Raw genomic sequence first — 15,095 nt, 5'->3', positions numbered from 1 at the left:
GTTAAAAGAACTTAACTAAAAAATTTGCACTATACATTAGTTATATAGGTCCTAAAAAGTGCCTTGTGAACTATATGATGCCAAATGTGCAATTCACATTGCAAAAAGTTCTAACGGCTCTCAAAATGTTTAATAGAGTCTAATAAGTAAATAATAAAAGTATAACAGTTAACCAATAAAAGGTTTGTCTGTTATCGTTAAAAGAACTTAACTAAAAAATTTGCACTATACATTAGTTATATAGGTCCTAAAAAGTACCTTGTGAACTATATGGTGCCAAATGTGCAATTCACATTGCAAAAAGTTCTAACGGGTCTCAAAATGTTTATTAGAGTCTAATAAGTAAATAATAAAAGTATAAAAGTTAACCAATAAAAAATTTGTCTGTTATCGTTAAAGGAACTTAACTAAAAAATTTGCACTATACATTAGTTATATAGGTCCTAAAAAGTGCCTTGTGAACTATATGGTGCCAAATGTGCAATTCACATAGCAAAAATTTCTAACGGGTCTCAAAATGTTTATTAGAGTCTAATAAGTAAATAATAAAAGTATCATAGTTAACCAATAAAAGGTTTGTCTGTTATCGTTAAAAGAACTTAACTAAAAAATTTGCACTATACATTAGTTATATAGGTCCTAAAAAGTGCCTTGTGAACTATATGGTGCCAAATGTGCAACTCACATTGCAAAAAGTTCTAACGGGTCTCAAAATGTTTATTAGAGTCTAATAAGTAAATAATAAAAGTATAACAGTTAACCAATAAAAGGTTTGTCTGTTATCGTTAAAAGAACTTAACTAAAAAATTTGCACTATACATTAGTTATATAGGTCCTAAAAAGTGCCTTGTGAACTATATGATGCCAAATGTGCAATTCACATTGCAAAAAGTTCTAACGGCTCTCAAAATGTTTAATAGAGTCTAATAAGTAAATAATAAAAGTATAACAGTTAACCAATAAAAGGTTTGTCTGTTATCGTTAAAAGAACTTAACTAAAAAATTTGCACTATACATTAGTTATATAGGTCCTAAAAAGTACCTTGTGAACTATATGGTGCCAAATGTGCAATTCACATTGCAAAAAGTTCTAACGGGTCTCAAAATGTTTATTAGAGTCTAATAAGTAAATAATAAAAGTATAAAAGTTAACCAATAAAAAATTTGTCTGTTATCGTTAAAGGAACTTAACTAAAAAATTTGCACTATACATTAGTTATATAGGTCCTAAAAAGTGCCTTGTGAACTATATGGTGCCAAATGTGCAATTCACATAGCAAAAATTTCTAACGGGTCTCAAAATGTTTATTAGAGTCTAATAAGTAAATAATAAAAGTATCATAGTTAACCAATAAAAGGTTTGTCTGTTATCGTTAAAAGAACTTAACTAAAAAATTTGCACTATACATTAGTTATATAGGTCCTAAAAAGTGCCTTGTGAACTATATGGTGCCAAATGTGCAACTCACATTGCAAAAAGTTCTAACGGGTCTCAAAATGTTTATTAGAGTCTAATAAGTAAATAATAAAAGTATAACAGTTAACCAATAAAAGGTTTGTCTGTTATCGTTAAAAGAACTTAACTAAAAAATTTGCACTATACATTAGTTATATAGGTCCTAAAAAGTACCTTGTGAACTATATGGTGCCAAATGTGCAATTCACATTGCAAAAAGTTCTAACGGGTCTCAAAATGTTTATTAGAGTCTAATAAGTAAATAATAAAAGTATAAAAGTTAACCAATAAAAAATTTGTCTGTTATCGTTAAAGGAACTTAACTAAAAAATTTGCACTATACATTAGTTATATAGGTCCTAAAAAGTGCCTTGTGAACTATATGGTGCCAAATGTGCAATTCACATAGCAAAAATTTCTAACGGGTCTCAAAATGTTTATTAGAGTCTAATAAGTAAATAATAAAAGTATCATAGTTAACCAATAAAAGGTTTGTCTGTTATCGTTAAAAGAACTTAACTAAAAAATTTGCACTATACATTAGTTATATAGGTCCTAAAAAGTGCCTTGTGAACTATATGGTGCCAAATGTGCAACTCACATTGCAAAAAGTTCTAACGGGTCTCAAAATGTTTATTAGAGTCTAATAAGTAAATAATAAAAGTATAACAGTTAACCAATAAAAGGTTTGTCTGTTATCGTTAAAGGAACTTAACTAAAAAATTTGCACTATACATTAGTTATATAGGTCCTAAAAAGTGCCTTATGAACTATATGGTGCCAAATGTGCAATTCACATTGCAAAAAGTTCTAACGGGTCTCAAAATGTTTATTAGAGTCTAATAAGTAAATAATAAAAGTATAACAGTTAACCAATAAAAGGTTTGTCTGTTATCGTTAAAGAACTTAACTAAAAAATTTGCTCTATACATTAGTTATATAGGTCCTAAAAAGTGCCTTGTGAACTATATGGTGACAAATGTGCAATTCACATTGCAAAAAGTTCTAACGGGTCTCAAAATGTTTATTATAGCCTAATAAGTAAATAATAAAAGTATAAAAGTTAACCAATAAAAGATTTTTCTGTTATCGTTAAAGGAACTTAACTAAAAAATTTGCTCTATACATTAGTTATATAGGTCCTAAAAAGTGCCTTGTGAACTATATGGTGCCAAATGTGCAATTCACATAGCAAAAAGTTCTAACGGCTCTCAAAATGTTTATTAGAGTCTAATAAGTAAATAATAAAAGTATAACAGTTAACCAATAAAAGGTTTGTCTGTTATCGTTAAAGAACTTAACTAAAAAATTTGCTCTATACATTAGTTATATAGGTCCTAAAAAGTGCCTTGTGAACTATATGGTGCCAAATGTGCAATTCACATTGCAAAAAGTTCTAACGGCTCTCAAAATGTTTAATAGAGTCTAATAAGTAAATAATAAAAGTATAACAGTTAACCAATAAAAGGTTTGTCTGTTATCGTTAAGGAACTTAACAAAAAAATTTGCACTATACATTAGTTATATATGTCCTATAAAGTGCCTTGTGAACTATATGGTGCCAAATGTGCAATTCACATTGCAAAAAGTTCTAACGGCTCTCAAAATGTTTAATAGAGTCTAATAAGTAAATAATAAAAGTATAACAGTTAACCAATAAAAGGTTTGTTTGTTATCGTTAAAAGAACTTAACTAAAAAATTTGCACTATACATTAGTTATATAGGTCCTTAAAAGTGCCTTGTGAACTATATGGTGCCAAATGTGCAATTCACATTGCAAAAAGTTCTAACGGGTCTCAAAATGTTTATTATAGTATAATAAGTAAATAATAAAAGTATAAAAGTTAACCAATAAAAGATTTGTCTGTTATCGTTAAAAGAACTTAACTAAAAAATGTGCACTATACATTAGTTATATAGGTCCTAAAAAGTGCCTTGTGAACTATATGGTGCCAAATGTGCAATTCACATAGTAAAAAGTTCTAACGGGTCTCAAAATGTTTATTAGAGTCTAATAAGTAAATAATAAAAGTATAACAGTTAACCAATAAAAGGTTTGTCTGTTATCGTTAAAGAACTTAACTAAAAAATTTGCACTATACATTAATTATATAGGTCCTAAAAAGTGCCTTGTGAACTATATGGTGCCAAATGTGCAATTCACATTGCAAAATGTTCTAACGGGTCTCAAAATGTTTATTAGAGTCTAATAAGTAAATAATAAAAGTATAAAAGTTAACCAATAATTGGTTTGTCTGTTATCGTTAAAAGAACTTAACTAAAAAGTTTGCACTATACATTAGTTATATAGGTCCTAAAAAGTGCCTTGTGAACTATATGGTGCCAAATGTGCAATTCACATTGCAAAAAGTTCTAACGAGTCTCAAAATGTTTAATAGAGTCTAATAAGTAAATAATAAAAGTATAACAGTTAACCAATAAAAGGTTTGTCTGTTATCGTTAAAAGAACTTAACTAAAAAATTTGCACTATACATTAGTTATATAGGTCCTAAAAAGTGCCTTGTCAACTATATGGTGCCAAATGTGCAATTCACATTGCAAAAAGTTCTAACGAGTCTCAAAATGTTTAATAGAGTCTAATAAGTAAATAATAAAAGTATAACAGTTAACCAATAAAAGGTTTGTCTGTTATCGTTAAAAGAACTTAACTAAAAAATTTGCACTATACATTAGTTATATAGGTCCTAAAAAGTGCCTTGTGAACTATATGATGCCAAATGTGCAATTCACATTGCAAAAAGTTCTAACGGCTCTCAAAATGTTTAATAGAGTCTAATAAGTAAATAATAAAAGTATAACAGTTAACCAATAAAAGGTTTGTCTGTTATCGTTAAAAGAACTTAACTAAAAAATTTGCACTATACATTAGTTATATAGGTCCTAAAAAGTACCTTGTGAACTATATGGTGCCAAATGTGCAATTCACATTGCAAAAAGTTCTAACGGGTCTCAAAATGTTTATTAGAGTCTAATAAGTAAATAATAAAAGTATAAAAGTTAACCAATAAAAAATTTGTCTGTTATCGTTAAAGGAACTTAACTAAAAAATTTGCACTATACATTAGTTATATAGGTCCTAAAAAGTGCCTTGTGAACTATATGGTGCCAAATGTGCAATTCACATAGCAAAAATTTCTAACGGGTCTCAAAATGTTTATTAGAGTCTAATAAGTAAATAATAAAAGTATCATAGTTAACCAATAAAAGGTTTGTCTGTTATCGTTAAAAGAACTTAACTAAAAAATTTGCACTATACATTAGTTATATAGGTCCTAAAAAGTGCCTTGTGAACTATATGGTGCCAAATGTGCAACTCACATTGCAAAAAGTTCTAACGGGTCTCAAAATGTTTATTAGAGTCTAATAAGTAAATAATAAAAGTATAACAGTTAACCAATAAAAGGTTTGTCTGTTATCGTTAAAGGAACTTAACTAAAAAGTTTGCACTATACATTAGTTATATATGTCCTAAAAAGTGCCTTGTGAACTATATGGTGCCAAATGTGCAATTCACAGTGCAAAAAGTTCTAACGGGTCTCAAAATGTTTATTAGAGTCTAATAAGTAAATAATAAAAGTATAACAGTTAACCAATAAAAGGTTTGTCTGTTATCGTTAAAGGAACTTAACTAAAAAATTTGCACTATACATTAGTTATATAGGTCCTAAAAAGTGCCTTATGAACTATATGGTGCCAAATGTGCAATTCACATTGCAAAAAGTTCTAACGGGTCTCAAAATGTTTATTAGAGTCTAATAAGTAAATAATAAAAGTATAACAGTTAACCAATAAAAGGTTTGTCTGTTATCGTTAAAACAACTTAACTAAAAAATTTGCACTATACATTAGTTATATAGGTCCTAAAAAGTGCCTTGTGAACTATATGGTGCCAAATGTGCAATTCACATTGCAAAACGTTCTAACGGGTCTCAAAATGTTTATTAGAGTCTAATAAGTAAATAATAAAAGTATAACAGTTAACCAATAAAAGGTTTGTCTGTTATCGTTAAAAGAACTTAACTAAAAAATTTGCACTATACATTAGTTATATAGGTCCTAAAAAGTGCCTTGCGAACTATATGGTGCCAAATGTGCAATTCACATTGCAAAAAGTTCTAACGGGTCTCAAAATGTTTATTAGAGTCTAATAAGTAAATAATAAAAGTATAACAGTTAACCAATAAAATGTTTGTCTGTTATCGTTAAAGAACTTAACTAAAAAATTTGCACTATACATTAATTATATAGGTCCTAAAAAGTGCCTTGTGAACTATATGGTGCCAAATGTGCAATTCACATTGCAAAATGTTCTAACGGGTCTCAAAATGTTTATTAGAGTCTAATAAGTAAATAATAAAAGTATAAAAGTTAACCAATAATTGGTTTGTCTGTTATCGTTAAAAGAACTTAACTAAAAAGTTTGCACTATACATTAGTTATATAGGTCCTAAAAAGTGCCTTGTGAACTATATGGTGCCAAATGTGCAATTCACATTGCAAAAAGTTCTAACGAGTCTCAAAATGTTTAATAGAGTCTAATAAGTAAATAATAAAAGTATAACAGTTAACCAATAAAAGGTTTGTCTGTTATCGTTAAAGGAACTTAACTAAAAATTTTGCACTATACATTAGTTATATAGGTCCTAAAAAGTGCCTTATGAACTATATGGTGCCAAATGTGCAATTCACATTGCAAAAAGTTCTAACGGGTCTCAAAATGTTTATTAGAGTCTAATAAGTAAATAATAAAAGTATAACAGTTAACCAATAAAAGGTTTGTCTGTTATCGTTAAAAGAACTTAACTAAAAAATTTGCACTATACATTAGTTATATAGGTCCTAAAAAGTGCCTTGTGAACTATATGGTGCCAAATGTGCAATTCACATTGCAAAAAGTTCTAACGGCTCTCAAAATGTTTATTAGAGTCTAATAAGTAAATAATAAAAGTATAAAAGTTAACCAATAAAAAATTTGTCTGTTATCGTTAAAGGAACTTAACTAAAAAATTTGCACTATACATTAGTTATATATGTCTTAAAAAGTGCCTTGTGAACTATATGGTGCCAAATGTGCAATTCACATTGCAAAAAGTTCTAACGGCTCTCAAAATGTTTATTAGAGTCTAATAAGTAAATAATAAAAGTATAACAGTTAACCAATGAACGGTTTGTCTGTTATCGTTAAAAGAACTTAACTAAAAAATTTGCACTATACATTAATTATATAGGTCCTAAAAAGTGCCTTGTGAACTATATGGTGCCAAATGTGCAATTCACATTGCAAAATGTTCTAACGAGTCTCAAAATGTTTAATAGAGTCTAATAAGTAAATAATAAAAGTATAACAGTTAACCAATAAAAGGTTTGTCTGTTATCGTTAAAAGAACTTAACTAAAAAATTTGCACTATACATTAGTTATATAGGTCCTAAAAAGTGCCTTGTGAACTATATGGTGCCAAATGTGCAATTCACATTGCAAAAAGTTCTAACGAGTCTCAAAATGTTTAATAGAGTCTAATAAGTAAAAAATAAAAGTATAACAGTTAACCAATAAAAGGTTTGTCTGTTATCGTTAAAAGAACTTAACTAAAAAATTTGCACTATACATTAGTTATATAGGTCCTAAAAAGTGCCTTGTGAACTATATGGGGCCAAATGTGCAATTCACATTGCAAAAAGTTCTAACGGCTCTCAAAATGTTTAATAGAGTCTAATAAGTAAATAATAAAAGTATAACAGTTAACCAATAAAAGGTTTGTCTGTTATCGTTAAAAGAACTTAACTAAAAAATTTGCACTATACATTAGTTATATAGGTCCTAAAAAGTACCTTGTGAACTATATGGTGCCAAATGTGCAATTCACATTGCAAAAAGTTCTAACGGGTCTCAAAATGTTTAATAGAGTCTAATAAGTAAATAATAAAAGTATAAAATTTAACCAATAAAAGATTTGTCTGTTATCGTTAAAGGAACTTAACTAAAAAATTTGCACTATACATTAGTTATATAGGTCCTAAAAAGTGCCTTGTGAACTATATGGTGCCAAATGTGCAATTCACATAGCAAAAAGTTCTAACGGCTCTCAAAATGTTTATTAGAGTCTAATAAGTAAATAATAAAAGTACAACAGTTAACCAATAAAAGGTTTGTCTGTTATCGTTAAAGAACTTAACTAAAAAATTTGCTCTATACATTAGTTATATAGGTCTTAAATAGTGCCTTGTGAACTATATGGTGCCAAATGTGCAATTCACATTGCAAAAAGTTCTAACGGCTCTCAAAATGTTTAATAGAGTCTAATAAGTAAATAATAAAAGTATAACAGTTAACCAATAAAAGGTTTGTCTGTTATCGTTAAGGAACTTAACAAAAAAATTTGCACTATACATTAGTTATATATGTCCTAAAAAGTGCCTTGTGAACTATATGGTGCCAAATGTGCAATTCACATTGCAAAAAGTTCTAACGGCTCTCAAAATGTTTAATAGAGTCTAATAAGTAAATAATAAAAGTATAACAGTTAACCAATAAAAGGTTTGTTTGTTATCGTTAAAAGAACTTAACTAAAAAATTTGCACTATACATTAGTTATATAGGTCCTTAAAAGTGCCTTGTGAACTATATGGTGCCAAATGTGCAATTCACATTGCAAAAAGTTCTAACGGGTCTCAAAATGTTTATTATAGTATAATAAGTAAATAATAAAAGTATAAAAGTTAACCAATAAAAGATTTGTCTGTTATCGTTAAAAGAACTTAACTAAAAAATGTGCACTATACATTAGTTATATAGGTCCTAAAAAGTGCCTTGTGAACTATATGGTGCCAAATGTGCAATTCACATAGTAAAAAGTTCTAACGGCTATCAAAATGTTTATTAGAGTCTAATAAGTAAATAATAAAAGTATAACATTTAACCAATAAAAGGTTTGTCTGTTATCGTTAAAGAACTTAACTAAAAAATTTGCACTATACATTAATTATATAGGTCCTAAAAAGTGCCTTGTGAACTATATGGTGCCAAATGTGCAATTCACATTGCAAAATGTTCTAACGGGTCTCAAAATGTTTATTAGAGTCTAATAAGTAAATAATAAAAGTATAAAAGTTAACCAATAATTGGTTTGTCTGTTATCGTTAAAAGAACTTAACTAAAAAATTTGCACTATACATTAGTTATATAGGTCCTAAAAAGTGCCTTGTGAACTATATGGTGCCAAATGTGCAATTCACATTGCAAAAAGTTCTAACGAGTCTCAAAATGTTTAATAGAGTCTAATAAGTAAAAAATAAAAGTATAACAGTTAACCAATAAAAGGTTTGTCTGTTATCGTTAAAAGAACTTAACTAAAAAATTTGCACTATACATTAGTTATATAGGTCCTAAAAAGTGCCTTGTGAACTATATGGTGCCAAATGTGCAATTCACATTGCAAAAAGTTCTAACGAGTCTCAAAATGTTTAATAGAGTCTAATAAGTAAAAAATAAAAGTATAACAGTTAACCAATAAAAGGTTTGTCTGTTATCGTTAAAAGAACTTAACTAAAAAATTTGCACTATACATTAGTTATATAGGTCCTAAAAAGTGCCTTGTGAACTATATGGGGCCAAATGTGCAATTCACATTGCAAAAAGTTCTAACGGCTCTCAAAATGTTTAATAGAGTCTAATAAGTAAATAATAAAAGTATAACAGTTAACCAATAAAAGGTTTGTCTGTTATCGTTAAAAGAACTTAACTAAAAAATTTGCACTATACATTAGTTATATAGGTCCTAAAAAGTACCTTGTGAACTATATGGTGCCAAATGTGCAATTCACATTGCAAAAAGTTCTAACGGGTCTCAAAATGTTTAATAGAGTCTAATAAGTAAATAATAAAAGTATAAAAGTTAACCAATAAAAGATTTTTCTGTTATCGTTAAAGGAACTTAACTAAAAAATTTGCACTATACATTAGTTATATAGGTCCTAAAAAGTGCCTTGTGAACTATATGGTGCCAAATGTGCAATTCACATAGCAAAAAGTTCTAACGGCTCTCAAAATGTTTATTAGAGTCTAATAAGTAAATAATAAAAGTATAACAGTTAACCAATAAAAGGTTTGTCTGTTATCGTTAAAGAACTTAACTAAAAAATTTGCTCTATACATTAGTTATATAGGTCCTAAAAAGTGCCTTGTGAACTATATGGTGCCAAATGTGCAATTCACATTGCAAAAAGTTCTAACGGCTCTCAAAATGTTTAATAGAGTCTAATAAGTAAATAATAAAAGTATAACAGTTAACCAATAAAAGGTTTGTCTGTTATCGTTAAGGAACTTAACAAAAAAATTTGCACTATACATTAGTTATATATGTCCTAAAAAGTGCCTTGTGAACTATATGGTGCCAAATGTGCAATTCACATTGCAAAAAGTTCTAACGGCTCTCAAAATGTTTAATAGAGTCTAATAAGTAAATAATAAAAGTATAACAGTTAACCAATAAAAGGTTTGTTTGTTATCGTTAAAAGAACTTAACTAAAAAATTTGCACTATACATTAGTTATATAGGTCCTAAAAAGTGCCTTATGAACTATATGGTGCCAAATGTGCAATTCACATTGCAAAAAGTTCTAACGGGTCTCAAAATGTTTATTAGAGTCTAATAAGTAAATAATAAAAGTATAACAGTTAACCAATAAAAGGTTTGTCTGTTATCGTTAAAAGAACTTAACTAAAAAATTTGCACTATACATTAGTTATATAGGTCCTAAAAAGTGCCTTGTGAACTATATGGTGCCAAATGTGCAATTCACATTGCAAAAAGTTCTAACGGGTCTCAAAATGTTTAATAGAGTCTAATAAGTAAATAATAAAAGTATAACAGTTAACCAATAAAAGGTTTGTCTGTTATCGTTAAAAGAACTTAACTAAAATTTTGCACTATACATTAGTTATATAGGTCCTAAAAAGTGCCTTGTGAACTATATGGTGCCAAATGTGCAATTCACATTGCAAAAAGTTCTAACGGCTCTCAAAATGTTTATTAGAGTCTAATAAGTAAATAATAAAAGTATAAAAGTTAACCAATAAAAAATTTGTCTGTTATCGTTAAAGGAACTTAACTAAAAAATTTGCACTATACATTAGTTATATAGGTCCTAAAAAGTGCCTTGTGAACTATATGGTGCCAAATGTGCAATTCACATTGCAAAAAGTTCTAACGAGTCTCAAAATGTTTAATAGAGTCTAATAAGTAAATAATAAAAGTATAACAGTTAACCAATAAAAGGTTTGTCTGTTACCGTTAAAGGAACTTAACTAAAAAATTTGCACTATACATTAGTTATATAGGTCCTAAAAAGTGCCTTATGAACTATATGGTGCCAAATGTGCAATTCACATTGCAAAAAGTTCTAACGGGTCTCAAAATGTTTATTAGAGTCTAATAAGTAAATAATAAAAGTATAACAGTTAACCAATAAAAGGTTTGTCTGTTATCGTTAAAAGAACTTAACTAAAAAATTTGCACTATACATTAGTTATATAGGTCCTAAAAAGTGCCTTGTGAACTATATGGTGCCAAATGTGCAATTCACATTGCAAAAAGTTCTAACGGGTCTCAAAATGTTTAATAGAGTCTAATAAGTAAATAATAAAAGTATAACAGTTAACCAATAAAAGGTTTGTCTGTTATCGTTAAAAGAACTTAACTAAAATTTTGCACTATACATTAGTTATATAGGTCCTAAAAAGTGCCTTGTGAACTATATGGTGCCAAATGTGCAATTCACATTGCAAAAAGTTCTAACGGCTCTCAAAATGTTTATTAGAGTCTAATAAGTAAATAATAAAAGTATAAAAGTTAACCAATAAAAAATTTGTCTGTTATCGTTAAAGGAACTTAACTAAAAAATTTGCACTATACATTAGTTATATATGTCTTAAAAAGTGCCTTGTGAACTATATGGTGCCAAATGTGCAATTCACATTGCAAAAAGTTCTAACGGCTCTCAAAATGTTTATTAGAGTCTAATAAGTAAATAATAAAAGTATAACAGTTAACCAATGAACGGTTTGTCTGTTATCGTTAAAAGAACTTAACTAAAAAATTTGCACTATACATTAATTATATAGGTCCTAAAAAGTGCCTTGTGAACTATATGGTGCCAAATGTGCAATTCACATTGCAAAATGTTCTAACGAGTCTCAAAATGTTTAATAGAGTCTAATAAGTAAATAATAAAAGTATAACAGTTAACCAATAAAAGGTTTGTCTGTTATCGTTAAAAGAACTTAACTAAAAAATTTGCACTATACATTAGTTATATAGGTCCTAAAAAGTGCCTTGTGAACTATATGGTGCCAAATGTGCAATTCACATTGCAAAAAGTTCTAACGGCTCTCAAAATGTTTAATAGAGTCTAATAAGTAAAAAATAAAAGTATAACAGTTAACCAATAAAAGGTTTGTCTGTTATCGTTAAAAGAACTTAACTAAAAAATTTGCACTATACATTAGTTATATAGGTCCTAAAAAGTGCCTTGTGAACTATATGGGGCCAAATGTGCAATTCACATTGCAAAAAGTTCTAACGGCTCTCAAAATGTTTAATAGAGTCTAATAAGTAAATAATAAAAGTATAACAGTTAACCAATAAAAGGTTTGTCTGTTATCGTTAAAAGAACTTAACTAAAAAATTTGCACTATACATTAGTTATATAGGTCCTAAAAAGTACCTTGTGAACTATATGGTGCCAAATGTGCAATTCACATAGCAAAAAGTTCTAACGGCTCTCAAAATGTTTATTAGAGTCTAATAAGTAAATAATAAAAGTATAACAGTTAACCAATAAAAGGTTTGTCTGTTATCGTTAAAGAACTTAACTAAAAAATTTGCTCTATACATTAGTTATATAGGTCTTAAAAAGTGCCTTGTGAACTATATGGTGCCAAATGTGCAATTCACATTGCAAAAAGTTCTAACGGCTCTCAAAATGTTTAATAGAGTCTAATAAGTAAATAATAAAAGTATAACAGTTAACCAATAAAAGGTTTGTCTGTTATCGTTAAGGAACTTAACAAAAAAATTTGCACTATACATTAGTTATATATGTCCTAAAAAGTGCCTTGTGAACTATATGGTGCCAAATGTGCAATTCACATTGCAAAAAGTTCTAACGGCTCTCAAAATGTTTAATAGAGTCTAATAAGTAAATAATAAAAGTATAACAGTTAACCAATAAAAGGTTTGTTTGTTATCGTTAAAAGAACTTAACTAAAAAATGTGCACTATACATTAGTTATATAGGTCCTAAAAAGTGCCTTGTGAACTATATGGTGCCAAATGTGCAATTCACATAGTAAAAAGTTCTAACGGCTATCAAAATGTTTATTAGAGTCTAATAAGTAAATAATAAAAGTATAACAGTTAACCAATAAAAGGTTTGTCTGTTATCGTTAAAAGAACTTAACTAAAAAATTTGCACTATACATTAGTTATATAGGTCCTAAAAAGTGCCTTGTGAACTATATGGTGCCAAATGTGCAATTCACATTGCAAAAAGTTCTAACGGGTCTCAAAATGTTTAATAGAGTCTAATAAGTAAATAATAAAAGTATAACAGTTAACCAATAAAAGGTTTGTCTGTTATCGTTAAAAGAACTTAACTAAAAAATTTGCACTATACATTAGTTATATAGGTCCTAAAAAGTGCCTTGTGAACTATATGGTGACAAATGTGCAATTCACATTGCAAAAAGTTCTAACGGCTTTCAAAATGTTTATTAGAGTCTAATTAGTAAATAATAAAAGTATAACAGTTAACCAATAAAAGGTTTGTCTGTTATCGTTAAAAGAACTTAACTAAAAAATTTGCACTATACATTAGTTATATAGGTCCTAAAAAGTGCCTTGTGAACTATATGGTGCCAAATGTGCAATTCACATTGCAAAAAGTTCTAACGGCTCTCAAAATGTTTAATAGAGTCTAATAAGTAAATAATAAAAGTATAACAGTTAACCAATAAAAGGTTTGTTTGTTATCGTTAAAAGAACTTAACTAAAAAATTTGCACTATACATTAGTTATATAGGTCCTAAAAAGTGCCTTGTGAACTATATGGTGATAAATGTGCAATTCACATTGCAAAACGTTCTAACGGGTCTCAAAATGTTTATTAGAGTCTAATAAGTAAATAATAAAAGTATAACAGTTAACCAATAAAAGGTTTGTCTGTTATCGTTAAAAGAACTTAACTAAAAAATTTGCACTATACATTAGTTATATAGGTCCTAAAAAGTGCCTTGTGAACTATATGGTGCCAAATGTGCAATTCACATTGCAAAACGTTCTAACGGGTCTCAAAATGTTTATTAGAGTCTAATAAGTAAATAATAAAAGTATAACAGTTAACCAATAAAAGGTTTGTCTGTTATCGTTAAAAGAACTTAACTAAAAAATTTGCACTATACATTAGTTATATAGGTCCTAAAAAGTGCCTTGCGAACTATATGGTGCCAAATGTGCAATTCACATTGCAAAAAGTTCTAACGGGTCTCAAAATGTTTATTAGAGTCTAATAAGTAAATAATAAAAGTATAACAGTTAACCAATAAAAGGTTTGTCTGTTATCGTTAAAAGAACTTAACTAAAAAATTTGCACTATACATTAGTTATATAGGTCCTAAAAAGTGCCTTGCGAACTATATGGTGCCAAATGTGCAATTCACATTGCAAAAAGTTCTAACGGGTCTCAAAATGTTTATTAGAGTCTAATAAGTAAATAATAAAAGTATAACAGTTAACCAATAAAAGGTTTGTCTGTTATCGTTAAAGAACTTAACTAAAAAATTTGCACTATACATTAATTATATAGGTTCTAAAAAGTGCCTTGTGAACTATATGGTGCCAAATGTGCAATTCACATTGCAAAATGTTCTAACGGGTCTCAAAATGTTTATTAGAGTCTAATAAGTAAATAATAAAAGTATAAAAGTTAACCAATAAAAGGTTTGTCTGTTATCGTTAAAAGAACTTAACTAAAAAGTTTGCACTATACATTAGTTATATAGGTCCTAAAAAGTGCCTTGTGAACTATATGGTGCCAAATGTGCAATTCACATTGCAAAAAGTTCTAACGAGTCTCAAAATGTTTAATAGAGTCTAATAAGTAAATAATAAAAGTATAACAGTTAACCAATAAAAGGTTTGTCTGTTATCGTTAAAAGAACTTAACTAAAAATTTGCACTATACATTAGTTATATAGGTCCTAAAAAGTGCCTTGTCAACTATATGGTGCCAAATGTGCAATTCACCTTGCAAAAAGTTCTAACGAGTCTCAAAATGTTTAATAGAGTCTAATAAGTAAATAATAAAAGTATAACAGTTAACCAATAAAAGGTTTGTCTGTTATCGTTAAAAGAACTTAACTAAAAAATTTGCACTATACATTAGTTATATAGGTCCTAAAAAGTGCCTTGTCAACTATATGGTGCCAAATGTGCAATTCACATTGCAAAAAGTTCTAACGAGTCTCAAAATGTTTAATAGAGTCTAATAAGTAAATAATAAAAGTATAACAGTTAACCAATAAAAGGTTTGTCTGTTATCGTTAAAAGAACTTAACTAA

Source organism: Clavelina lepadiformis, chromosome 9 (genome assembly GCF_947623445.1).
Source record: "Clavelina lepadiformis chromosome 9, kaClaLepa1.1, whole genome shotgun sequence".
NCBI lineage: Eukaryota > Metazoa > Chordata > Ascidiacea > Aplousobranchia > Clavelinidae > Clavelina > Clavelina lepadiformis.
The sequence above is the reverse complement of the archived record's forward strand: the minus strand, read 5'-3'. Positions refer to the sequence as shown.